The 25,669-nt window shown below is 55.7% G+C and overlaps 1 long non-coding RNA gene across 1 annotated transcript; it reads right to left on the reverse strand.

The window, feature by feature from the left end:
* Positions 1–659: 659 nt before the first annotated feature.
* On the reverse strand, positions 660–17,227 carry LOC114089865 (uncharacterized). The gene is made up of 3 exons (XR_003582258.2): positions 17,049–17,227; positions 12,510–12,624; positions 660–1,232 (listed from the first exon to the last, which is right to left on the reverse strand). It is a non-coding gene; the product is annotated as an uncharacterized lncRNA (long non-coding RNA).
* Positions 17,228–25,669: the final 8,442 nt, after the last annotated feature.

A 25,669-nucleotide genomic window follows, 5' to 3' on the forward strand; every position in this document is an offset into this window, starting at 1 on the left:
GCGACCGTGCAGCTTGATGGCCAGGGTCCCTGGGATGAAGGTGCGCCTCTGCTGGCCAGGGCCCTCCTGTGGTCACTGCACTGAGGGGGACGCGGGCCTCCCTGTCACACTGTCAGGTTGATCCACAGTGCCCTCAGGGAGCTGGCCATGGGGCTGGGTCCTGCTGCCCACACATGCAGGTGCCAGTGTCAAGATGAATCATGCCACGGAGCGTCCACTCCCTGTCCTGCCCCGAGACACCAAGACTGACAGACACAGCTGCTGAAGGAAGGTGTGGACGGCCGCAGCACGGGAAGGGGGAGGAGAGGGGGGAGGAGGAGGAGGAGGAGCTGAGAAGGAACAAGAGCGCCAGGGGGAAGAGAGGGCAGAAACCTGCCGGAAAGTTCTGCCGAGCCCTGGGCCGTGGGAGACAGGAGCCAGCCAGCCGGCCAGGGCCTTGGAAACCCTGGTGTCAGGACAGACCTCCCTAGTGGTCCAAGAGGGGACGCTGAGCTTGTGGTTCCAGCCTCACTCACTCCCTGGGTGACGATGGGGACAAAAGGGAGTGGGGAGAGTGTATTGGGAAAAAGCAGTGTCCCCGGACGAGGGCCACTAGAGTGTGAGCTGAGAATCGGGGGTTCAGTGGGTAGCCAGGTGCAGTACAGAACTGAGCTTATAAGAACGTTTTTAAAAATAATTTTATTTTTTTTTTTTTTGCATTGCTGGGATGACACCCAAGGCATGCTGGCCCTGCCCCTGAGCTCACCCGCAGCCATTAGGAACCTCATCACTGTCTCACGCTGTCGAGATAGCTCAGTGTGTGATCCGTGGGCTTGTCTTGTCCCGCGTGGCTCAGAGCAGCGTGGGCGTGGGGACGAGCTGTGTGTGCCTCAGGCTGGTGCTGAGACTACCCAGCGGCTGAGCCTCAGTTTCCCTGTTGCTGGTCCGGTGATGAATCATCCATGCACCCGGGTCCTGGGGACGATGAAGTGAGGTCACACACGGCCAGTGTGCAGTAGGCACAGCTCAGCTCGGGCCACGCGCTCCGGGGAATACACAGCCTCCAACTGAGCTCGGGTTGACTCCGCGTCACAGACGTCCGAGGAAATGACCTGACCCAGAACACGCCAGCGAGCTCCAAGTACAAGACAGGGGGCCGGTCACCAGGCAGCAGATGAAGACGGGAAGGCGAGCCTCTCAGCCAGGAACAAGCAGATCGATGTGTGCAGGAGAGCCCCGGGTCCTGGCGCGCTCTGAAAGCCGATAATAAAATTCAGAATCAATGGGGAAGCTGACAGGAAACCGATGGGGAGGCCACAGGTCAGGCGCCAAGCAACCCCAGGCCGGGAGCAGCGCTGGCTGGCTCAGGGCTTCCTGATGAGTGGATCCTCAGAGCCCACTGCCGTCCAGGGACCCAGAGCTGGGACCCGCCGTGCTGCCCCGTCCACCCACCCCTCCTGTGCCAAAGCCTGGTGGACTGTGTCCCCAGCATCCGTTCCCACCACGTGGGGCTTTTGGTTTGGATGGGACAGGCAGTGTGTGTGGCAGAGAGATTCAAAGTCTTTCTCAGCTGACTGGGGGGCGGCCCCAGTTTATTGACTCCGGCAAATGTTTCTCTCTTTTTTTGGTTACCAGGGATGGAACTCAGGGGCACTCGACCACTGAGCCACCTCCCCAGCCCTATTTTGTACTTTATTGAGAGACAGGGTCTCACTGAGTTGCTTAGCGCCTCACTTTGGCTGAGGCTGGCTTTGAACTCACGATCCTCCTGCCTCAGCCTCCCGAGCTGCTGGGATGACAGGCATCGCCACGGCGACCGGCTCCTGAAAACATTTCTTGAGCTTCTTCCTTGCACCAGTGATCATGGTGAACCAAGCCGTTTCCCATCCAGAGCGCTCACAGCTGGAGAGAGGCAGGGCAGGGGACGCTGACCATCCAGTGCAGCAGGTAGACAAGGGCCGTGAAGAGCTCGGGGCAGCGGGAGGTAGGACACTGCTGAGCCCTTGCTGCCCACCCTGTTCAGTGGGGTCACAGGGCCGCCGTGATGCTCTGCAGGAGCAAAGTGGGAAGGAGGCTGGAGAAAGGGGACAGGGGAGAGGCTCAGAGAGGGACATGTAGAGAGAGACACACACACAGCAAGTGACAGAGAGAGAGACTGTGGGTGACAGGAAGCGAGAATCCCGTGCACTCAGAGACAGCGGTGGAAAGAGTGAGTTGGTGTGTACGTGGCAGAGAGAGAGGGGGGTACCTGGAGACAGAACAGACACAGGAGGTGAGCGTGCATCACAGAGACCCAGAGACCGAGAGACAGGGTGCATGCATGCAGAGACCCCCGCACCAGGAGACACAGAGAGGATCGGGCAGGGCCGGCGGCTGCCTTTCCAGAGCTCCCGCCTGGCTTTGTAGTTCTGTTCCTGGCTCCATGTGGCTTCCGTCTTTGAGTTTCCAGAAGTGTCACCAGGATCCCCAAGAGCAGGCCCCCCCTTTCCAGGCCTTCCGAGTTCCACTCACAGACAGTCCCAGCTGACCCGAGGTGGACGGGTCACCGTCACCCACACAAGTTCGACTCTGCTGTCTCTCCAAACACAACGCGGGGAAAGAGAAGTGGAGACTTCAATGTAGTGGCTGACGTCACCTTGGCCAGGAGTGTGTGTGGGCCTGGGCTGTGGGTCACAAGCGTCCCAGCCTGTCCCTCCACGGGCCCTTCCTTGACCTTCCTTGGTTTGGGGACAAGGGGGAGGGAGGGAAAGAAGAACAATTAGCAAGCAGACCCGAGAGCACCGAGCTTGGGTTCTGCTGCCGAGCTGCACCGTTGACTCCAGCCGAGGTCCTTGGTAAATTGAAGCCACATGCGAGTGCAGTGTGTTGATTTCATGCTCTGTTTAGAGTGAAAACACCCAGGCTCGGCCGACGGTCTGAAGAACCGAGGCCGGTAATTAACTCATAAGGTCTTAAACTAACAAACGACTTCCCCTACAAGTGAAGTGTCAATCGAACCTGATTCATGACGTCGCTAATTGGTCTTCTTGGCTTTCACACTCAGTCCAGAGACATCGGATAAATAAATAGACTGCGCTGCGTCCCCAAATTGCCTCTTTCTCAAAGATAAATGACAGAAGAGCAGATTGAAACCAAATTAGCGTCCGTGGGCGGGCGGGAACAGGGGTGAAGAGGAAACAGCGTGGGGAAATCACCGGGTCCTGGTGTTTCCCAAGGAGCCAGCCCCTGGACATAGGCCTTTTCCTCTAAGCCGCGCAGGGGACAGGAAGGGCCAGGTGGTCAGGTGGCTCCTCGGTCTGTCCTTTTTAATTTTTGCTTAGTGAAACCCAGGCCCAACGGCCTTTGAGCAAGGATTACAAGAACCCTTCGCCCCAACAGCAAAAAGCAACATTTATCCCAAATATCGAGATAGCTCAGGTCCAACCCTGACTCACTGTCGTCTGTCTCCAGCGAAAGGTCTCGAATGTGCCGCTCTATGAAAGAAACACACAGTGAACTGGACTCAGTGACAATGAGGTACCATGGCTCTTCAACCTCCGCCATCAAGAAAGCCAAGAAACGACCCACAAAGTCAAAGAGGGTCTTTGCAAACTGCACACCTGACGAGGGACTTCTTTTCACAAAGTGGAAGGCACGATCATATCCCGATAATAACAATACAAATCACCAGCTTAAAAACGGGCAGAGAGTTCCGAGAAGACATCCCGGGGCCTAGTGAGCCCACGAGAAGGTGCCCACGGGCACGAGTCACCAGGGAAACGCAGGCAGATCAAAGCCACAGTGAGGCACCAGGTCATGCCCCTAGGAAGGTCATCAGCAGATACAAGAGGACACAAGTCGGTGGGGACATGGAGTGTGGCATGATCAGAGATAAGCATGGTGTTGAGGTGCACCTGCAGTGTGACATCACAGGCCCGGGTAAAGGACTCGTCTGCAGGTGCGTGGCCATGTGTGTCACCCCTAGAAGGAGGCTCGGGAAGCGGGGCCCACAGCTCTGACGTCATGGCTTCTGGGTGGAAGGGGGATTGGCGCACAGGTGAAGGGGTCTTGGGCCATTTGGGGATTTTTTTCCTCTGCATTTGTTATGGTGCGGAGGTGAGGTGTCCCCCAAAACTCCGTGTCGATGCAGAAATATTCAGAAGTACCATGACTGGACGGTGAGAGCTGTGACCCCATCAGTCCCTCCGAGTCTGAATGGACCCCCTGGGGGGTAACTGTAGGCAGATGGGCGTGACTACAAAAAGGGGGTCACGGGGGATACCTTGGAAAGGTGCAGCTTCCCTGTGGCCCTGGCCCTCTCGGCTTCCTGACCCTCCATGAGCTGAGCAGCCTCCCCCCACTGAGCCCTTGCACCATGATGTGCCCCGCCTCGGCCCACAGCTGTGGAGTCTGTGGACTGAGATCTCCAAAACTGGGAGCCCCACGTAAACTTTCCCCCTCTAGGTGGTTGTTCTTGGGTACGTGGGTCCTGGTGATGCAAAACCTAACCCAGCATTAGTTCACTGTTACTTAGCAAGTATATGTTAAACAAACAAACAAAAACAGGTTGGGAGGAAAAAATACCCCTGAGAAGTGGTGTACAGGAACTGTCTGTGCGGGACCCGGGTGCTCGGCGGAGGGGGTCACCCCCGAGGTCTGCCAGGATGAGGCAGGAAGTGTGTGGGAAGGTTGTTTGACTTGGAGCTCAACGGCTGGGCGGGACTTGCCTGGGCAAGGAGCCCTGAAAATGGAGGTGGGAGTGGGGTGGTGTTGTGACAGGTCCCGTCCGTATTGCCCAGGCTGATCCTACCTTGGTAGGTTTAACGCACATCCATGCATTAACCAGGTTTCATTAACCAGGATGCACGAACCAGGATGCACTAACCAGGTTGCATTAACCAGGATGCATTAACCAGGTTGCATTAATCAGGTTACACCAACCACGTTGCATTAACCAGGTTGCATTAACCAGGATGCATTAACCGGGATGCACTAACCAGGTTGCATTAATCAGGTTGCATTAACCGGGATGCATTAACCAGGTTGCATTAACCAGGTTGCATTAACCAGGATGCACTAACCAGGTTGCATTAACCACGTTGCATTAACCAGGTTGCATTAACCAGGATGCATTAACCAGGATGCACTAACCAGGTTGCATTAATCAGGTTGCATTAACCGGGATGCATTAACCAGGTTGCATTAACCAGGTTGCATTAACCAGGATGCACTAACCAGGTTGCATTAACCACGTTGCATTAACCAGGATGCATTAATGAGGATGCTTTATTTTGGATTTATCCCTGTGCAGCAACTGCAGAGAGGCACAACTTATTTTATAAAAGAAAAAAAGGGAAAATGAAAGGGAGGAGGGAAGGCAAGGAGGAAGGAAGAGAGGGAGGGAGGGAGGGAGGGAGGGAGGAGGGATAAAGAGGGGGAGGGAGACCCAACGCCCAAAGGAGGAAACCTGGGGTTGCCTGAAGCGAGCCGACCTGTTAAGCCATAGAGGAAGGAAAGAGGGTTCTAGAACCCCCTGGGTTCCACACTCCGCAGTTCTTTCCCCAAGTGATGGAATCTTTCGGAAAAGCAATGACCTCACCGCCTTTTCTAATTCTGTTCCCTGTGTCAGGCTTCATGACGCGTGACCGTGTCTTTGAGGCCATCTGCAGTTGGACTGGGGCTTTCTCCTGTGCCTCTTCTTGCCCCCCCAGTACAGGTGGGTGCTCCTGCCTCCCCCACGCCCCTCGCAGTCTCAGGTCACGTTGCCAGCTCGCTCTGGCCTTGGGCAGCTGGCGAAATGTCCAGCGTTGCTTCTCAAGAGCCGGATGCAAAGCATTGGTCAAACTCCCTTGGGCCGTGTGCTGGATCCCCATGCGGAAGGCCACAGGGTCCTCCAAATCCCTGCCCGTGGTTTCTGGTCATTTTCTGTCACCTCACTGGCACTCTGGGGAAGCGCTTTATAAAAGCAGGCCGGGCACTGGTACCAAACACACTTGGGCTTCTTCCCTGTGTGGACTTGCTTGGGTCACAATATTGTCTAAAACTAATTACCGGAGCCTCAAAGTCCACCAGCCTAGGATTGCAGCCAGTGTGGCCGTCCACCCTTTTCAATTTTAAATTGAATTAAATCTTGGGTTGTTTGCCTGAATTAATTGTTCAATTTGCAAAAAAACAATCAGACCTATTCTGTAAGTAGTACCAGATGTGGAGTATGTTTTTTTTTTTTTTTTTAAATCCAGCAGCAGAGAAAAATTACTTTTGAAATGCAAGCATTTCGTAAACAGAGAGACGCTTGGGTTTTCTTTCAGAAAGGAAAGCATTTCTAAAGCGCTGTCCTTGAACCTGAATTACCCTCCTTCCTTGGAACCCGACAGTTGACGTTGAGCAAGGCCGTGTAAACAGGTTGTACAAACGTAGTCTGCGGGATGGACAGACAGCACCACCGGCCTTGAGTGTATTTTAAAGGCCTTTGATCAGCGGGAAAGAAAACAAGCCACATGCCCTGTCACCCCACTGCTTGGAGAGTCACCCAGAGTCTGACCTAGTCTGACCTGCCCCGTCACCTACCTCCCTTGACACCCGACCAGTTCAAGTCAAGTCATGGTGACGGCAAAAATCCCCCTTTTTTCGAATCCTCAACTGGTGTTTCCTTTCCTGAAAAATAAATACCCTCAAATGCCTTTCAAGTTGTTAATGTGAGATAATATCTCAGCTTTTATGACTGAAGGTCTTACCATCCCATCTTTATGAAAGATGCTTCGACTTAAAAAAAATATTAGAAGTTATTTGCGTGAGAAGAGCTGCTCTTGGCCCAGAACGAGGCTGTTAAAGCATCCGTTAATCTTGGTCCTCGAGGCACAGGAAAAGCAAGGAGAAGACTTGAGGATAAATGGTTTTCTCTATAGCCAGAGGCAAAGTGTGCACATTAGAGCCCACATTCCTCCAACAACAGGGATAAATCTATTTCACGGGTTTCCTTTCTACGGTGCCTGTTAAGCCAGGGCCCTGTCAAACAAGCACTCCATCCTAATATAAACAGCACAAAGAGGAGCACACGCCGTGGTCGAGATTAATCTATTTGAGGAAGTCAACTCTAGATCATTTAGGCAAATCATCCCGGTATATCCGTGGTGAGGACAAATTCTCAGCCTCTTGTCTGAATTATACACCGCCTTTCACTTCCATTACCCTCGATAACCACAGGGACTTTTACCTCCAAGTGATGCCCAACAAGAAAAAATTGCATCGTGACACATGTTTATCTTTCTAATCCCCCAAGGCAGGAAGTACAAAATATACATTTGGGAGGCGAAGACGACATAGGGAAATCTACCAATCCACCATGGAAAAGGCGCGGGGCAAGGGGACCCAAGAAGATGGGGGCCCTGGGGGTGGGCATTCGAGGGTGGGTGTGAGAAGCAGGTCAGCTGCTTGAGAGTGGGCTCAGTCCCCATTTATGACCCGTGGAGTCAGGGGCCAGGTTTGACTTTGGATCTTGCGTTCAGGTTTGCATCACTGCGACCAAAATCCTTGATGAGAACAACTTAGAGGAGGGAAAGTTTATTTTGGCTCATGCATTTATAGAGGTAGAGGTTTAGTCAATGGTCGGCAAAGTCCCTTGCTCTGGACCCAACGTGAGGCAGAAACAATATGGCGGAAGGACATGGAGGAGGAGCCCAGCCCACCCCGTAGTGGACAGGAAACCGAGAGAGGAAGAAGTGGCCAGAGGGAAGATGAACCCCTTCGGGCAGCCTCCAGTGACCCACCCTCCAATCACCCCCACCTGCCTACCGTTACTCCCCGCCAGTCCATTCAAGCTGGAATGGACTGAGTGGGTTACGCTCTCGCAGTCCAACTACTTCACCTCTGAACATGCCTACGTTAACTCAGGAGCTTTGAGGGACTCCTCATACCCAAATCAGAACAATTCACCCCTGGTCCCCCGCAAATCCCTGTCCATCTCACAATGCAAAATGCGTCCTTGAGTCTGAAGTGGGTGTGATCACACAAACTCCGGAGATGCCCTCCAGTCGTTTTGTTTTTTAATTGTCTCTGTGCAAAGTACTTAGTATCTCTTTAGTGGCTACAAGCTCTTTCACTACCACAGCTTCCTTGGCCCTAATTGTATAGAGACTTTGACTGGCCAAACCGCCACGTTTTTAAAATCTGTCAGCTCTTCACTCTGTTCCTGATCCTCACGGTGAGCCTGGCTAAAAGGTGTCCACAAAATCCACACCCCGTGACTTAACGCTGGGCTGCCTTGAAATTTCTTCCCCCGGACGAACTACTGCGTCACCTTTAAATTCAGGCTCACATAACATCTCAGGACGCTGACAAAATTTTAGACAAGCTCTTTGCTAGAATAGAACATGAAGGGCCTCTAGTCCAGTTCCCAACAGAGGCCTCCTTCCCGCTGAAACTGCAGGAGCACAGTCTTTACTGTCCGCCTTCTGGTCTTCTGAGCTCCCCCCAGAATTACCCATTAGACTCTACTTACAATGTTCTCAGACTTCACCAGCCTGTATCCACGATTTTTTTTTTTCAAATCCCTTTCACAAATCAGCTCCAAAGGCTTCTGAACCACATGATCAGGTTAGTCACAGTAGGGACTCCACTTCTTAGTACCAATTTCTGTGTTCGTCCGTTTTGCACCGTTGTGACCAAAATGCCCGACAAGAACAACGTAGAGAAATCTTATTCTGGCTTACGAATTTAGAGGGTTAGTCCACAGTTGGCTACATCCTGGGTTAGTCCATGGTTGGCTGAGTCCATGTCTCTGGGCCCCAGGGGAAGCAGCATCATGGCAAAAGGACATGGTGGGCGGCAGGTACTGCTCACCTGGGTGCAGCCGGGAAGCCAGAGGGGAAGATGACCCCTTCTGGGCAGCCCCCAGTGACCCCCCTCCTCCAGCCACCCTCACCCCACCTTTCTAAAGTTACCACCCCGTCGGACCATTCCAACGAGGATGGACTTAGCAGGTTCCAGCTCTCCCAGTGCATTCATTGCTCGTCTGAACATTCCTGCATGAACACAGGAGCCGTTGGGGACCCCTCACGTCCAAACCACACCAGATCTTTACTGGCCATAAAAGATGGGTTTGCTCAGCAAAATATCAGTATAAGCCAGAAACCAGGGCGTTCACCTGCATCAAAGAATAAGCTGAGCTGGGCTGATAGGGCCAGCAACCTACAACTTTCACGAGGACTAACCCTGGTGTAGGAACCGTAAATGCTGCACGGCCCTTTACAGATGCAAAGAGCTTCCCGCCAAGAAGTTGATTGAGCTCCGGTGTTGAGCTCTAGAGAACAGAAGTCTGCCTCTATTGCTTGTGCAGTAAATCTGCCGCTTGCTTGCTGACTCTGTGTCCTGCCCTTCAATTCTTTTTAAACAACTATATCCATTTTATAGAGGAGGAAACAGAGCCCCTAGATCAAGGCAGGAACACAGACCTGTGACCCGCCCCCCCCAATCCACTCTACTAAAAAAAGGGGTCCCTAAATAGCCCCAAAGTGGGCCAGCCATGGTCTCGGCATGTTCCTCCACAGGCGAAATGCATTGAAGACGCATCTTAAAGCAGGGTTGTCATGGCGATCTGATGGGGTAAGTTATCTGATTGGTATCTGGATGCTTCAGGCTGTAATATAAAGGGAAAATCCAACTCAGCATGGGGGAGATGCAGGAGGGCTTGGGTGGCCAGGGCAAGATGGCGAGTGAGGAGGACAGGACAGGGTCAGCACAAGGAGCGTGAGAGGGTCTTCCAGTGAGGTCAACTTCCTGCTTGACGAAAGTGCCCGTTGACACAGGTGGGGACCCAGTCAGACAGACACTCCCATGCTTGTGCTCCTAAGCCGGGGGTCCAATAGAAAAACCAGGACAGCTGTGTGGACAGAGGGGCCACCGATCAGTCATAGTGAGAAGACCATGGACAGGGAGGAGGTAGGAAAGGAGAAAATTCCAACACAGAATCCCACTTGATTCCTAGCTCTGGGCTCTTCTCTTTGGAGAAGTCTGTCTCTGTTTCATCTGCAGTAAGTCTGCTGCTTGCTTGCTGTCTCTGTGTCCTGTTCTTCGATTGGCTGAGTGGACCTCTCCTAGATGGTAACAAGAATTGCTAGAACATCGAGCCGTTTGTTGGTTCTGGAACCTGAGACATCCACAGGGAGGGGTGGGTTTCAGGACAGGGTTGCTCTAGAGGGGAGTGGTCAAGCAGAGCCTCACTTCCCAGGACTGGCTTGCTGCTGCCTTCCCCTAGCCCCGTGCCCCGGCTGGCCGTCTTCAGGGCAGAGAGGTGACTCAGTGACGTTCCCTGTAGCACAGTTTCTCCTCCACAGTGCTGTGGGAAGACCGGCTGAGACCTGAGCTCGCTCTCCTGGGGAAGCAGCCGCATAAGTTAGGTGACGTGGAACTTGACAAGGGACACGGCTCTCCCTGTGTGAGAGCACGGACAGACGCTGTGGAGGACGGCAGCCGGGGATGCAGAACATGCAGAGCAGCCGGGGATCAGCCACCACGCCTTGGGGACAGCGGGTGCTGGGTCCGTGTCGTCCTTCTCTGTGTGTAACTGGGGTTCTTTGGCCACTCAGGATCCTCCTCCCAGCTTTTAAACCTTCCTAGTCACAGCAGGGACATTTCCAGAGCACCTCCTCCATCTGGCACTGTGCTAAGCCCTCGAGTCACCCCCTCAGAGGTGACCCTCACGCTGGCCACCATGGCAGAACAGCGGGCATCACCATCTTACAGGTGAGCACGCCAACATCTGGAAAGGTCAAATAGATAATTGCCTGATACATGCAGCCGGCGAACGGAGGGGTGGTGGACACAGCCCAGTATTCCTTTGGATTTAGAGAACTCAATAACAAATGAAAATCTGGTATGAATTAAAAAAAAAAAAAAGGAGAAGAACGACACAACTGTGTGATTCCCAGGTTTCGCTTTCTGCACTGCGGAGTTGAGAGCATTCCTCCCGGTCACCCTGTCGTTTCTTTAGCACGGCTCTTAGGAACCTTCTGCCCCAGTGGGCACGGGTCCCAGGAATTGCCTCATCCCAGGGAAAGCGGTTTGAAAACCCAGCTCCCCGCGCGACAGCCTGAGCTGGGGGAGCAGCCCGCCCGCCCGCCCGTCTGTCCGTCAGGCCTGCTGTTCAGCTCACTGTGCAAACTCTGGAGCTCAGCGGTCAGGAAGAGCAGGCCTCCCCGCCCAGCCGGGACACGCCCCTGCCCTCTGGGTTCTCAGTCACCTCACGGCTGCACCTGCACCCCCTGTATCGGCCTCCTTGGTGTTTGAGGACCAGAACAAACCAGCTGCTAGCTCAGGGCCCATGCACCACCTCAGCCTCCCTCCAGATCACCTGCTCGGTGGCTTCCTTGAGGTCTCTGTTCCAACGTCCCCTTAGCAGAGAGGAAATTGACGTCTTCGTGTGAAACAGAACCCCTTCCTGCTGCACGGGTGGCTTTCTTTTTCCGTGCCCAGGATTTAGCCTATTGCCACATTATCTTGATGGACAGCCTCTCTATTCGTATTCCCTCACTAGAGTGCAAATATTTTGACAAAGGGACTTGGGCCTTTTTACTGCCACGTCCTCAGAAACTAGTATAGAGCCTGTCATATATTTGGTGCTCACTAATGTGGACCAGAAGGACAAGTGTGTCTTATGTCCTTTTTTTTTAAAAAAAAAAATGTGTGTTTTTATGTGTTCCAAGTGTTTATGTCTTTTTTTTTTTTTTTTTTTTTTTTTTTTTTTTGCTACAGGGGATTGAACTCAGGGGCACTCAGCCATTGAGCCCCATCCCCAGCCTTTTTATATATTTTATTTAGAGACAGGGTCTCACTGAGTTGCTTAGCACCTCGCTTTTGCTGAGGCTGGCTTTGAACTTGCCATCCTCCTGCCCCAGCCTCCTGAGCTGCTGGATGACCTTCTTCTTAAAAACTCCTAATATCTAGCACACCCAAAGCTCTTAGAAGCCCTACATAATTTGCTTAAAATCACCGTGACCCAAGTCTGATCATTTGACACTTTTGCTAGAAAAAATAGATACTCACTGAAAGAGCCAAGGTCTGTTGGAAACCCCTGAGAGAAGCACTGACCTGCTCTCGTCTCATTTTACAGGTGAGGAAACCGAGCCCCCAAGGAACGCAGGGTGCTTTGGGGCTACAGGGTGAGGCAGGGGTCCTGGGGACAGCTCCTCACCCCTGCTCTGGAGACACTGGCTCCTGCCCTTTCCTGTGCTGCATTGATCCGAGATCACTGGGGCTAATTACCCTGACACTCCAATCAATAAGCCCTTCAATGAGTATTAATGGGCCGTCTATTCCACCCCCAGCCAGCAGCACCTTCATTGTGACACTGTGACACTTTTACAGGGGGTACAGTTTTTCAAGGGCTGTTGATGGATCCCTTGAAGCCTGAGCTCAGGGACTGACACATTTTCCCAGGAAGTCTCCGTGTCCGCGATCCTTGCTGCTCTCTGAGTCACATTCTTGTCCTATTATTCTCCACACCTGAGACCTACGTGCACCTCCCCGGTCCCTTCAGATGCATCGCAGTTACTGACCAGTGGAGCACGACCCTCGTGATGAGCCGGAGGACCGCATCTGTGGGAGCAGGACGAGGTGTGGCGGAAACGCCAGGCGACGTGGGTCTGGAACCAGTTCCGTCACCAGGCTGGCCTGAAAGGCAGACATCAAAAGCTTCAGGTCACACACATACACTCGTCACTTCTAAATTCAGCACAGAGCCAGGGGACAAGGTGGAAGGTCTAGAGCCAGTTTCCTGTCACTCATGGCCCAAATCACAGGGAAAGAAGGTCCATTAGGGGGTCAGTGTTTCCAGACCTCTCTGGGCTATTGCATCAGGACCTCTGGGTGTGGTGGCCCTGGGAAGCGGGACTGGGTGCCCTCCTGCTACGAGCCATCTGCCTTGAGCAGGCAGCGGCCTGCAGGTCCACCTCCTCCTGGGCCTGTCTCCTGCATCCCTGCCTCCCGGTCCTTCTCAGGTCATCTCATCCATGAAGAATTCTGTGCCCGAGCTTCACAGTACGAGTCTCTAACTGCCTCCCGGGCTGCAGGGCTGCAGGGCTGGGCACCCGGGCTCTGTAGTTCAGCGTACCAAGTGACCAGTGGTGACCACAGGGCATTGCAGAATAGCAGACCCAGAGGAAGAGGGTGGGAGGGAGCTGGTGGCTGATAGGTGCGCCTTTCTCCTGCCACCTAGATGACTCTGCAGCTGGAGTCCAGCTCAGTTCCCTACCCAAGTGTGGATGTGCAGGCATCTGTATCTGTGACCTCTTTCTCTGGCGGTCACTGTACAGGGGGATGGCTGGGGACCAGCCTGGTCTCTGCAGATGGTTAGGTGCTAGCAGCCGGGTCTCTGAAGGGATTGCTTTGAAAACTAGAATAATGTAAATCGCCTGCCTCGGCAGAAAACGCTTTCGTGTAGAAGCAAACGAGGAAAACATTGCCTGGCACCGACTCTCCAAGTACCCGGCCGTGTGCCCCTGGTGACGCATCTTTAAGCAGCAAACGCTGTGATCCCCGGCCAATTTCTGCTACTCCAAACTTGAACGGCGTTTCCCCAGCCAAGTTCTCCACTCAGGGCTGTGATTTAGCATCCGGAGGATGAAATCGCTTCTCAGAATTCATGGAGAAACGCTGCAGACCCCCGCGTCAGGGTGGGGCACAGCCTTTACCCCCTGAGACAGGCACTGATCTGCACATGGTCCCAGGCCTTTGGGAGCGGATCTGGCCCTGGGCACACCCTGGGCCAACCCGTGGCTCCTCCAACTGGCCAGTCTCCACAACGTGTCTCCTTCGGAAAGATGCCCAAGGAGTGGTTAATAGAGGCTTTTGATCTTAAACTCCCGAAAGTGAACCCAACCTTCAAAGAGCGAGAAGCTTCTGTAATTAGAAGTTTGAGTTAGGGTAAGGCTCCAATAAAGGCGTTGACTCCGTGGGGTCAATATGGGGAGAGGTTTCCTTGGAGGGAATCAGGGGAGGGGAGGCTCCTCTGGGTTGGAGCCGTGATCATCTTTTCAATCCTGGGGTGGCCATATCCATCCTTGAGGACAGAGGATGCCCGGGTGGAACTCTTGGCTGGGCGTCCACTCGATGGCTCACACTGTTGCCAGAGGCAGATCTCAGGGTCCGAATCACTTCCTGAATGTGCCCGGCGGTTTCCGTGGCAACGCCACCCCAATGCTAAGACCCGGCTTCAATTCGCCAGGCTGAGGTCCAGGTGAGCGTCCCTGCCACCAGGTGGAAGCTGACACAAACCTGTCGGCTGGGACGCTCCGCACGTGGAAGAGGCAGCCGATGGGGTCTGAAAACACCTTCCAAGGTGGCTCGTCCCCAGGAGGCTGAAACCTGACAGATCAGAGACCCCACGGGGCACTCCACCTGCACAGAACCTGCTTGTGTGTGACACGCAGGAATTATGATTCCTTCCTGCTGCAGATGACGCTGCACTGGTGCCTCAGAGTAGAATTAATAGAGGGACGGGGTCTCACAGGAAGGAGGGGCACCTGCAGAAAAGGCAGTTAGGGCGTTGCTGTTGGGGAGGGTGTGGGCAAGAGTCAGGGGAGGCCGTAAGGGGTGGGACAGGTTCCCAGCCCAGCTCCAGCCCGTAGGGAAAGGAACCCAGGTGTGGTGTTTTTCAAAAAGACTCCACCATTTTAATTTTCATCTAATCAAAACTTTTCTTTTCTTTTTTTTTTTTTTTGGTACCAGGGATTAAATTCAGGGGCTCTTGACCACTGAGCCTCATCCCCAGCCCTATGTTGTATTTTATTTAGAGACAGGGTTTTCCTGAGTTGCTTGGGACCTCGCTTTTGCTGAGGCTGGCTTTGAACTCGCGATCCTCCTGCCTCAGCCTCCCGAGCCTCTGGGATGACAGGCGTACGCCACCATTCCCGAATCAAAACTTTTCTTTTTACAGAGGAAATTGAGTCCCTGGGGAAGTCAAGTGACTTGTCCCCAATCCCAGAGTGCCGGTGGCGGAGATTGGAGCCGTGGGTCAGACTCCAGCCCCAGGGCAGCTCCTCAGGACAGTGTGAGCAGCCTTGGCAGCAGCGGCAGGACCTCAGCCATCTGAGCCACGAGCCAGCCGGGCCTGGCACCCCAGGTGTGCGTCTTCACCAGCGCTGCCTCAGTGGGTCCCACCCATGAAGGTCTAAGGCAGGGCATGCAAAACCCTCAGCCCGTAGTGGCCGTCACCCCGTCGGCACCTGTAACTCTCGCGACTATCTTCTGAGCCAATCACTACTATTTCCTTTCATTTATCTTTCTTTAGCTGACGGAGAACCTGGAGCTTAGATAAGCTAAGCCCTGTTCCCAGTGTCCCCCAATTCATCTGCCGTGGACACAGGCCTGCATGATTCTGGGGCACGCCCTTCCCCACTGGCTCTTGTCAGCAAAGTGGGATTGGGACGAGTCTCCTCCACGGCCCGGGCTGTGTGCGGGGCATGGCGACCAGTTCGCCTCTCTGGGCTGTGGTTCCGCAGCGTGCCAGATCCCACAGCCCTTTCTGTATACAGTTGGGGCAGCATAGGGGCCTGCTGACTGCCCCAAGGACAGGGACTGAGGCTTCCTGGAGCTAGCCACAGCATTGCTGGCACCCCGTGTGCATCTAGTAATTTTGGGGGGTACTGAGGGTTGAGCCTGAGGCACTTCACTGATGAGCTACGTGCCCAGATCTTTTTATTTTATTTGAATGTGGGATCTTGCTACGTTGCCCAGGCTGGCCTTGAACTTGTGATCCTCCTGCCTCAGCCTCCCAAATGACTGGGATGACAGGTGTGCACCACTCTGTCTGGCCTGAATAGGTTCTCCGATAAATGAAGGGAGAAAAGTCAACCCTTGTGAATGGACGGTGATCCACGTCGCTACCATGCCACGGCCTTACACCTTGGTAGTCGTGGTGGATGGATTCCCAAGCCCAGGTAGACAGCCTCAGAATCCCACCTGAGCTTGCCCCTCGGCCGTAGCCCGGGAGTTGGAATGGGTTGGGGTCCTATTTATTCTGCTGGCTCTTTGCTGCAGATCCTTTTAAAGTTTATCAGCCTTTTACGAAGAAGGTCATTGAAAACCAGATCTGGCCCGGGGCCCTGTGTCTCAGTGTCACCTAAGAGACCGTGAACGGGTCACCTCCCTTCTCCAAGCTTGGACTCCTGGCTGTAGGTCGGCAATGCCAACGTCCCTCCCCTGTGGCTGGTTCAGGAACTAAAGAGGACACCTTCAGGAAGGCCGTGGACACCACCTAAAGCCTGTGTAGGATGCATCACCACCGCCACCTGTGGGGAGGAGGGCTGGGTCCTGTAACCCTAAGTCAGCCGCATGAACCCCTCTGGATTTACCACCAGGGAGAGAGGAACGCGCCGTCCAGCTCCCGTGGGCCCCTGCGGGTCCAGGCTGAGTTCACCGTCCGTGGCCCGTAGCAGCTCTTCCCTGGACCTTCTCCAGTGATCTGCAAACGCAGCCCCAGCCCAGGACGCTCTACCCTGAACCCAGGGCCTCTGGGCCACATGCACAGCCACGTCCCTTATCTAGAACTCCTGGGCCACGCGAGGCTACACCTTGGAATCTTTCAGGTGTCAGGTGAGACCCAACCTATACCGCCTGCCACTTCCTATCTGACATCCAGACCTCGGAGCTCTCCAAACAGCAAAACGTGTTGCTCTTCACGCCGAGTGGACGGAGGCGATTCCAGGCCACTTCCTGCCGGGTGAAGCCAGCTCTGGGGACCGGAAAAGCCAGGCTGAGTTCAGCTCTCGCCGTCGAATGGCCGACCGGGAAAAAAAGGGTCACGTTTTCAGAGCTCCCTGGATCTCTGCTTTTCGGATGAGGGGCAGTCGACCCGACCCCGTGTATTTGACAAGGAGCAGAAGCAGGCCGAGTAGGCATCCGCCCACAGCGCTAGAACTCGTTGGGATCCCAACAGGCGGAAGTTCACGTGCAAGGAAAGCAGCCTCCTGTTTGAGTAACTGCAGCCCTGCCTCCTTCTGCCTTCCTGAGGGAGGCCGCCGGCACTGAGGCTCTAGAGCTCAACCTGTGTCACGTTATTGCCTCAATTGACGTTCCCCCGGCCCCTCCACACTCACCTCCTTAGCCTGATTCACAAGGCCTCTAGTGATCTAACCCCGGCCTGGCCTCGTCTCACGCCCTGACTTCCCTCCAGGAGTAACGCGTTCTTGGCAGACCCTCAACACGGCCATCTGCCTGGGGTGCTGGTGGCCCCTGCTTCATACTGCTGCCACCCCCGGTGGGTCCTGCCACTCACCCTCCTCTCACCCCCTCCGTTTCCTGCACAGGGCTCAGCAGAAGTCAGGATGTGGCTGTCCTCCCAGGAAACCAGGTTCCGCAGCCGGGGGTCCCCACCCCCTGGGTCCCAGGGCCTGACGCCACCCACGCAGAGCAGGTGCTCAAAGCACCCATGTCCCACCCACCAGGCACCCCCAGCCCTGCCCAGACCCCCCATGGCTCCTGGGCTCCTGATGGCTGTGAAGCCACCATTCTCGCTGTTTCTGAGTTTCATTTACAAGAGAGAAATGTGTTGGGACCCCCGTGACTGTGGCATCTTAAAAGGGAAGAAACCCTACAACTCTGTCCTTCCTGATGTGTCTGAGTTTGTAGTTAAATGTTTATTTGAAGGGTGGTCTGAGCCCCGTGTCTCCCCCGAGGTGCTGGGTGCTCGGTGCCGCACGGCCGGTGGGCAGCGGTGTCCCCCAGCTCACTACAGGAAGGTCCTGTCACTCACCCCAGCTCTTCCCTCTGCACCAGGCCATTGGCTACAGGTCTGCAGGCTTCGCAGTGCGTGGTGCACATAGGAAGGTGACTCGGACACTGGAGCATAAGGAAAATGTCCCACAAGTGTCCCCAAGTGCCTCCCTCTCCCCCCCCACCCTCGGTGTCTGTGACTGGGAGGTCCCAGCAGGCACATCCATCGGTTCCCATCTCGTCCTGTTCCCGTGTTCTTCGTGCTCCGTCCAGGCTGAACCCGACAGAACTTCACAGAGGTGCCGAGCTCTGGCCTGGGCAGCGCCACCCACCTCCGGGAACCCCTGTGCCCCGTCCATGCCCGCTCACCCGGGCGGCCTGAACCCTGAGGTCAGCTGCTCTCCGACGCCTCTGTGGCTTTCAATCCAGCAGGACTCAGCCCCGCGGCTCCCCGGCTTTCCCGGCCCACGCAGGACTCACAGCCGTGGGTCGTTGCCTGCATCCCCGGCGTCAGGGTCACACTGTGGCCACCAAAGGACACCCTGACGTTCTCACCCCATACCTGATTTCATGTGGAAATAGGGTTGTCGCAGAAGTGACAAAGATCAGCTCACTAGGGTGGACCTTCCTGCCGTCGGAAGGGCGTCTTCAGAAGAAGCGGAAATTTTGGGCACAGTCACGGAGACCACGGGTGTGACGTGTGGGCACAGCGCCCAGAGGCTGCAGGGAGTCAGGTTCCAGCCTGGACTCGCCCGGGACGGCAGGTCAGGGCTAGCACCCGGGGGGAACGCAGGGCACAGTCTTCCCCAGAGCCTCGAGCAGGAAGGAGTCCGCCCAGCCAGCCCCGGCCTCGGACCTGCAGCCACAGGCACAAGGGAGCAAACCCCGAGGGTTGGGGACCACAGGAAGCTCACCATGGGCCCTCAGTATCTGTGGGCTCTGCAACCTCGGATCCAGACAACTCTGGATGGAATATACATATATATATTTAAATAAGTGCATCTGCACTGAACACGTACAGATTTGTTTTTGCTCATTATTCCCAAACAAAACAACATGACCACCATTCCTGTGGCCCTTGCATCAGGTATTGTTAGCCATCGAGCTGCTATCGGAAGTAGACAGGAGGTGTGGGCCATGTCATTTTATATACGGGGCTGCAGCACCTGTGATTTGGGCGTCTGCAGAAGGTCCTGGACACTCTCCAGCCCTCAGCACCTACCACCATTTCTAGCCACGGCCCCTGGGACACGCTGAGGAAATGACAGTCCCCCCACCGCACCGGCCCACTGCCCTCCTGGGTCCTCCCCCTGCTCCTCCCACCCCCTCAGTGCAGACCCTGCCCCTAAGTGCCCCTCCCCTCTCCTCCCCACATCATATTGTCACAAAAAGCAATTCTCTTTCCCCTGGGAACCACCCTGGAGTGACCGTTCCTGGACCGTGGCCTGCCTGCTCCTTCCAGCGCCCCGGAGACCCGTCAGAACAAGCTCCGTGGGCTCGGTTATATCTCCCCCCAACCCCGTGACAGGGGCTGGCTGTCTCCAAACTGATCCACTCCAGTCCTGGCCCCCGGTGCCTGAGAATGGGACGGTCAAGTCCTAACCCAGGGGGCCTGAGTGGGACCTTCAAGTCCTGGCCCCTGGAACGGAACCTTCCTTGGAAGCCAGGTCTCTGCGGATGGCCTAGTCCATTTCCAAAGCTGGAACTGGGGAATTCACAGAGGACAGAAAGTCTGAGACTGGGCGGCCCCGTCAGGGGAGGGGCTCCTCGGCTTTATAACGAGGGCAAGGATGGAGGGGGCTCCCGTCTGCAAGATGAATTGGGCCAAGTCCCCGCAGGAGCTCACCCCGTTCTGGCTATGCAGAGTGAATCCATGCGCGACCCAGACACCGTCTCTAGGCCCCACGCACTGCCATGTCCAGGAAGGAGGGTCCAGCACAGGGCTCCCCAGCCGACATGTGGCCAAGCTAGGATGAAGTCGTAAGGGCTCACGGTGGCCCTTCATCAATGGCCGGCATCCTCATGAGAAGGGTCACAGACACGCGTGGAGAAGGCCAGGTGATGTCACGGGTGCACAGGAGGAAGACACTGGCGTGACAATGAAGACAGAGGGAGCCACCCACTGAAGCCAGGCGCAGCAGCCGGCGGTCAGCACCAGACGTGAGCAGAGAGTGGGGCCTGCCGACACCTTGATCTTGGACCCCGAGTCTCCAAAGCCATGACCGCATGAGTCTCTGCTCTCTCTGGCCACGCGGTGGGTGATGGCGGCCCCACGAGAGCCACGTGGACGATGGCCACGCCACACACAAAATGAGCTCTGGCCCACATCCGGGAGCAGCCGGCTGCCACACACTGGGACCAGCCCAGGAATCCAGGCTGCGTCGGGAGCAGCAAGCCGGGGAGGCCCAGGGACTCCGGAGCAGTCAGCCCAACCAGCAGGACGGGGCGAATCCATGACACCTGCCCCGGCTCCTCCTCTCTGCTTCCACCCTAAAGCCAACCGAGGAAGCCCACCGTGTGCTCCAAGCCAGTCCCAAGGCATGTCCCAACAGCCTCCGGCAGGGCTCCCCTGCAGCTGTCCTGCGTCTCTGCCGACTGCCAGCCTTGGTGACAAACACGAGCAATGTCCCCTGAGTGCCTTGCCACGGGGAGCTCGCTCCCTGTCTTCCTTGCGGTCCACACCTGAGGACCCCAACGGGCAGCAGTTTCAATGAAGACTTTGGCTGGCGGCTGGGTCCGTCTCTTCCACATCCTTCTCTGACACCACTTGGGGCAACTTCAGAAGGGAGAAGGGATTTCTGACATATTCTCAGACTGACCAGAGCATCTTGTTCCTCAAAACACCCTGAGCCCCTCGTGCCACGCCTGGCGTACAGTAAGTGCTCAGTTAACAACCTGCTCAGTAGAGCTGACGGCTCCCTCCTCCCCTGCCTGCCTCGCTGTCACCCGGCCAGAGCACCACACTTCACCTGGGGACGTTGCTGGGCCCAACAATCCTCCTGGTTACTCAATAACCGAGCAAAAGAGCTTCCCACCAGGCACCGCGGCCTGCCGTGGCTGGTTAATCACGGCTGTTAATATTTATGAGATCCGAGGCCCAGCTGTGCCGTGCGCCTCTTTACCAGCCCCAGAGTCTCCCTGGGAGTCCACCTGTCCCCAGGTGCTGGGCTACTGAGACTCAGAGCAAGCGGAACACACACCCTCCTCCGGCCACTCATGTGACAACCTTTGCCCTCCTGCATCTTCCTGGCTCTGATTTCTCTTCCGTTCCCTTTAAATAAAAAGGTCGGCTTAGCTTTTCGTCACTGCAGGATTCTACTGTCCCCTCTCCGGGTAGCCACAGTGGACAGAAGCATCAGACAGGAGCCAGGCACCCCGGGGGTCCCATTTCCCGGCTGGTCACTGGGGGATACTGATTAGCCCCCCCACCCCCAGGGCCCTCTTGAGAGAGCCTTGCAGGGAGGAAGGATTTGGACTTTAACCCACTGCCTGGGTGCCAGGGTTGGGGGTGCCTGGGACCAACCCGCCAATTATCTCTCAGGGCCGTGGATTCAAAGCAAAGTGCCGCTCAGGTGGGACAATGTCCTGAGCAGCCGTGAGGGCTGGGTCCTGGAAGGAAGTGATGCTGGCCTGTTCTGCAGGCAGCGGGGAGGAGCAGCAAGGGCTGGGGTGTCTGAGAGGCCACCCCGGTCCCTGCAGCTTTAGTGCTGACGCAGGCTCGTGGCCTTGCTCACTGGCCTGTCCTTATCAGAAAGACGAGATGATAAGGAGCAAGTCACTTTAGGATCTGTGGTTCCATGTTATAACTGTGCCTGAGACGTCCCCTGAAGGCCATGTGTTGAGCACTTGGGAGCATGTGGCACCCCTGGGAGGGTGTGGAATTGCGCTAACAGGTGGAGCTGTGTGAGAAGAGTTAGGTCACTGGGAATATGAAGGGGACACTGGGACCCCAGTCCCTTCTTCTCTCTCTCCTTGCTTCAAAACTGCTCACCATGAGCAATTACTATGCTCTGGCCATGGTGTGCTGCCACACCACGGGTCCAGAGTGACAGCCAAGTGGCTATGGACTGAACCCTCTGAAGCCATGAGCCAAAATACACCTTTCCTCCTTTTAAGTTGATATTTCTCAGGTGTTGTGTCACAGTGACGGAGAGCTGACCAACACTAGAGAACAACAGGCAATGGAGCAGGCACCCACCCTTCCGACCACACGGAGGTAGAGACATGGATAAGAAGCAATCCTTGCCCCTGGAGCTCACGGCTGAGCGTAGGGGACTAACAGGAAACCATCACAGGAATGGACAGGTCACTCCACTTGTGATTAACACAGCGAAGGAAAGTCCTTGGCTTCTGGATGTTACCAGAGCATGAAACCGATGACCACGAGAGGGTCCGGGGCTCTGTCATCTCAAGTGTAACTGGAGAGCTGAAGGTGAAATGATGTCAAGTCGCAGAAGGAGCCGGGCTGGAGGGCCTTCTAGACAGAGGGAACAGACCTCTCCAAGGCCTAGGGCCGCCTGAGCGGGCATCATCAGGAAGCCAAAAGATGTCACCCAAATCTCCTTGCAAAGGAGGCAGTGCTTAGGAAGCATGCGGGCTTGGGCAGGAAGGCCACCACGCAGAATGGACTTATTGCCCCAGATGAGCCGGGGCACCCTGGCCAGCCATCTGTGGCCATCTCTGAGCCTGGAGAAGGCAGGCCCTGAGGCCCTGGGTCCTTGCCATCCCTCCCTGCTGCAGCGGGTTGACCCGGGAGCGAGCTGCTGGGCTTCCTGCCATTTTTTTCTTTCTTTTTGAATCAAGAAACAATTTGAAAAAATAAAAGGGAGAGAGAGAGAGAGAGAGCGAGAGAGAGACTTTCAGGCCAAACCGCAGAGCTGGGACTTCCCTCTCTGCAGGCTCCCGCCCTGGGATAAGCCCTCTGGCTTAGCTCTCCTTCAGCGCCACCTCAGCAGCCGGCATGAGTAGCCCTCACTATTCACATCCAAACGACTTCTAGATCCTTCCACCTCCGCCCACAGAGCCCCACAGGCCCCGTGGAGCCAGGAAGCACTTGGCACCCACCGCCCCGAATCCCCCACACGCTCGGCTTCTCTCCCCCTGGGTCATTTCTGCGTCTCACGGAATGGGCTGCTGGGGACGGTTCTGCTCTTGCTGGCTCTCGAGGTCATTCACATCAGATGGTGGCTGTCGGGCTGGACAAGGTGCTGGTGGCCACACACGGGGACCTCCGAAGCTCTGCCTCAGGGTCCTGGCCAGACGGTGCCACCACACACAGCAGAGCCCAGGTGGCTGGCTTCCACAGCCTGGCTGATGGGGAAGGTGACGTTCTGTAGAGAAGGCAGAGCAGGGTGGGACCCCCGGGGACCCTGCTCTCCCCTGCACCCACCCAGGGCAGCCGTACTGTGCCAATGCCCAGGAAGTGGCTGGGATCCTGGAGGTGGGCGGGTGAGGTTTAGATTTCCTGAGCAGCTACTCTGCGCTGGCCGGTCCTCACAGTTGACGCTCACTGTCACCTTGAGCAGTGAACACCTTTTCCCATTTCATGGTGGGCAAACCTAGCTCTGGGGGTCTGAAACAGGCCCCTAGGCACCTGATACAGCTCCGCCCCATCCATCCATGCTCTGCCACCCCCAGGCCCTCGACCTTATCGTTAAAGCTCACGGGGTGGGGTGGGGGGGTTAGGTCAAGACCCCAGAACTCTTCCAAGGACAGGCAAAGGGTCTGGATGATAATGGATTTCTGGAGCCATGTGGGAAGTCAGAAGGGAGATGTGTCCAGCCCAGGTCCCCAGAGGAACTGAAGGGCAGATTTCAACTACGGTTTTTAAGATTCTAAACAATAAGGAAAAAAATGTGTCTATCTATTTGTCTACCTGTTGTCTTCCTGATCTTTTAAGGGTGCCCTGGTTTCTTCTCACTGCTCTGGAAGGGTGGTGAGCTGTGGCGCAATTATCTACAGTCAGAAGTGATGGGTTCAGCCGGGCGCGGGGGTGCCCACCTGTGATCCCAGGGGCTCAGGAGGCTGAGGCAGGAGGATCACAAGTCCAAAGCCAGCCTCAGCAACTTAGGGAGGCCCTAAGCAACTCAGTGAGACCCTGTATCTAAATAAAATTTTAAAAAGGGCTGGGGATGGGGCTCAGTGGGTAAGTACCCCTGGGTTTAAGCCCTGGTACTCCCCCCCCCCAAAAAAAGTGATGGGTACAAGTTCAGACCTTGCTCTTTCCTCTGGCCCCTCCCTTCCAGCCCTGTAAGACTGTGCTCATGAGGACACCCAGTTGAGAAGTGTCTCGTGGGGTTGTTCCCTTCATCCTCGGGGGACTGAGGCTCAGAGACATTCACTCCTTCTTTGCATAAGCTGATATTGAGGACAAGATGCAGGGAGGAGGAGGACATCCACATGGAGCAGGCCTCTGAATGACGACCAGTGGGAATCACGTCACTTAAAAGGGCTGAGAACCACCGTCCTGGGGACCAAAGATAAAGGGGAGCAGAGGAAGTTAGCAGAGCTGGGCCCTGGGGACCCCAAGGCGGGGCTCCAAGAACCAGGACACGCAGATAGCACGGAGCGTCCCTGGTTCCTGGCCTTTTAGGAGACCCTGGGCAAAGTCCCTTCCCCTCTGCACAAGAAGACAGGGATGTCCAAGGAGAATTAGGGGGATCTTCCGGAGAGTCGGGATCCAGGCAGAGAAACACTGGACAGGGCTGAGGGAGGAGAGGTTCATGAAAGTGCAATGAACGAGTGGAAGTTTCCGGGGACCCGGAGGGAAGCTCAGCACACCCTGGCCGATACGTGGACGGGCCTCACTGTCCTCAGACCCAGGCCTAGAGGGACGAGGGCAGGGAGGGGCTCCTGGGAGTGCAGGAGCTCCAGGAAGTGGGCAGGAGTCCGGCCTCGGGGAGAGGAGCGTGGCCACTGGGAACAAGCCAGCCTCCACGAGCTCCTGCTGCTGCCTCCCACGGCCTGAGCCCGACCACAGTAGAAGCTGGAAGACAAGAGCCGGCTCTTGAATCCCTGAGGGCAGCCCTTTTGGGGGCACAAGCCAAGGTGGGAAAAGTGGTAGAGGACCAAGGATGACTACTACCAAGGAGCAAGGGAGAGAAGCCCATTTCAGAGTCAAGGTCTGTGGGCACAAGGGAAGCAAAACCTCACAGGCCCTTTGGCTACTTCAGAGGGGGAATTGGCTCTGTCGGGAGAGACCGCGTGGCCTAATGTGGGTGCGTATCCAGGGGAAGTTGTGATCCGATCCTTAGACTGTTTTGTGTTGCTATAACAAAAACACCAGAGGCTGGGAAACTTACACAGAAAAGAAGTGCAGATTGCAGGTGACAGGCTAAACAGGGTCAGGACATGGATCACTGATCTCCTGGAACTTTATGGAACACTACCGAGGGGCCCTGGCATGCCACCCGGGTCCCTCACCAGGGATGAGGGGTCTACCCTCCCAACTGCTGGTGGCCCCAGGCAGCGGCTGCCTCTGGGGAATACGGCCTCCTCACCCAAGGCCAGTCTCCTTTCGGGGGTGGCCATATCTGGTGATGGATCCACGCAGGGGTGTGACAGCCCACGCCTCTCCCCAGCCACCCAGCTCCAGGGTCCAGGGCTGGCCTTCGCCGTCACTGAATGCCCCAGGCCCAGCTCCTCCCTGTCCAGCCTCCTCCTGCTCCTCTGAATTTTTTTAAAATTCTGAATTTTATTTAGAGACAGGGTCTCCCTGAGTTGCTTAGGGCCTCGCTTTTACTGAGGCTGGCTTTGAACTCGCCATCCTCCTGCCTCAGCCTCCTGAGCCCCTGGGATCACCGGTGTGGGCCACCGCAACTGACCATGCATAGCTTTACAAAGCAGGAGAGCTGCGTAGTCACCGGGTTTTGGAAAATACTGGTTTGGGTGGGTTTCTTGGCTGCAGGCCCTGTCTGAGCGCTTCCTGTGCTGATGAGTCTTAACAATCTTTTGAAGAGTTTCCAAGTGAGGTGTCCCTAAGCACATGTGGCCGCAGGACACCTGT

This window comes from Marmota flaviventris, chromosome 20 (genome assembly GCF_047511675.1).
Source record: "Marmota flaviventris isolate mMarFla1 chromosome 20, mMarFla1.hap1, whole genome shotgun sequence".
Taxonomy (NCBI): Eukaryota; Metazoa; Chordata; class Mammalia; order Rodentia; family Sciuridae; genus Marmota; species Marmota flaviventris.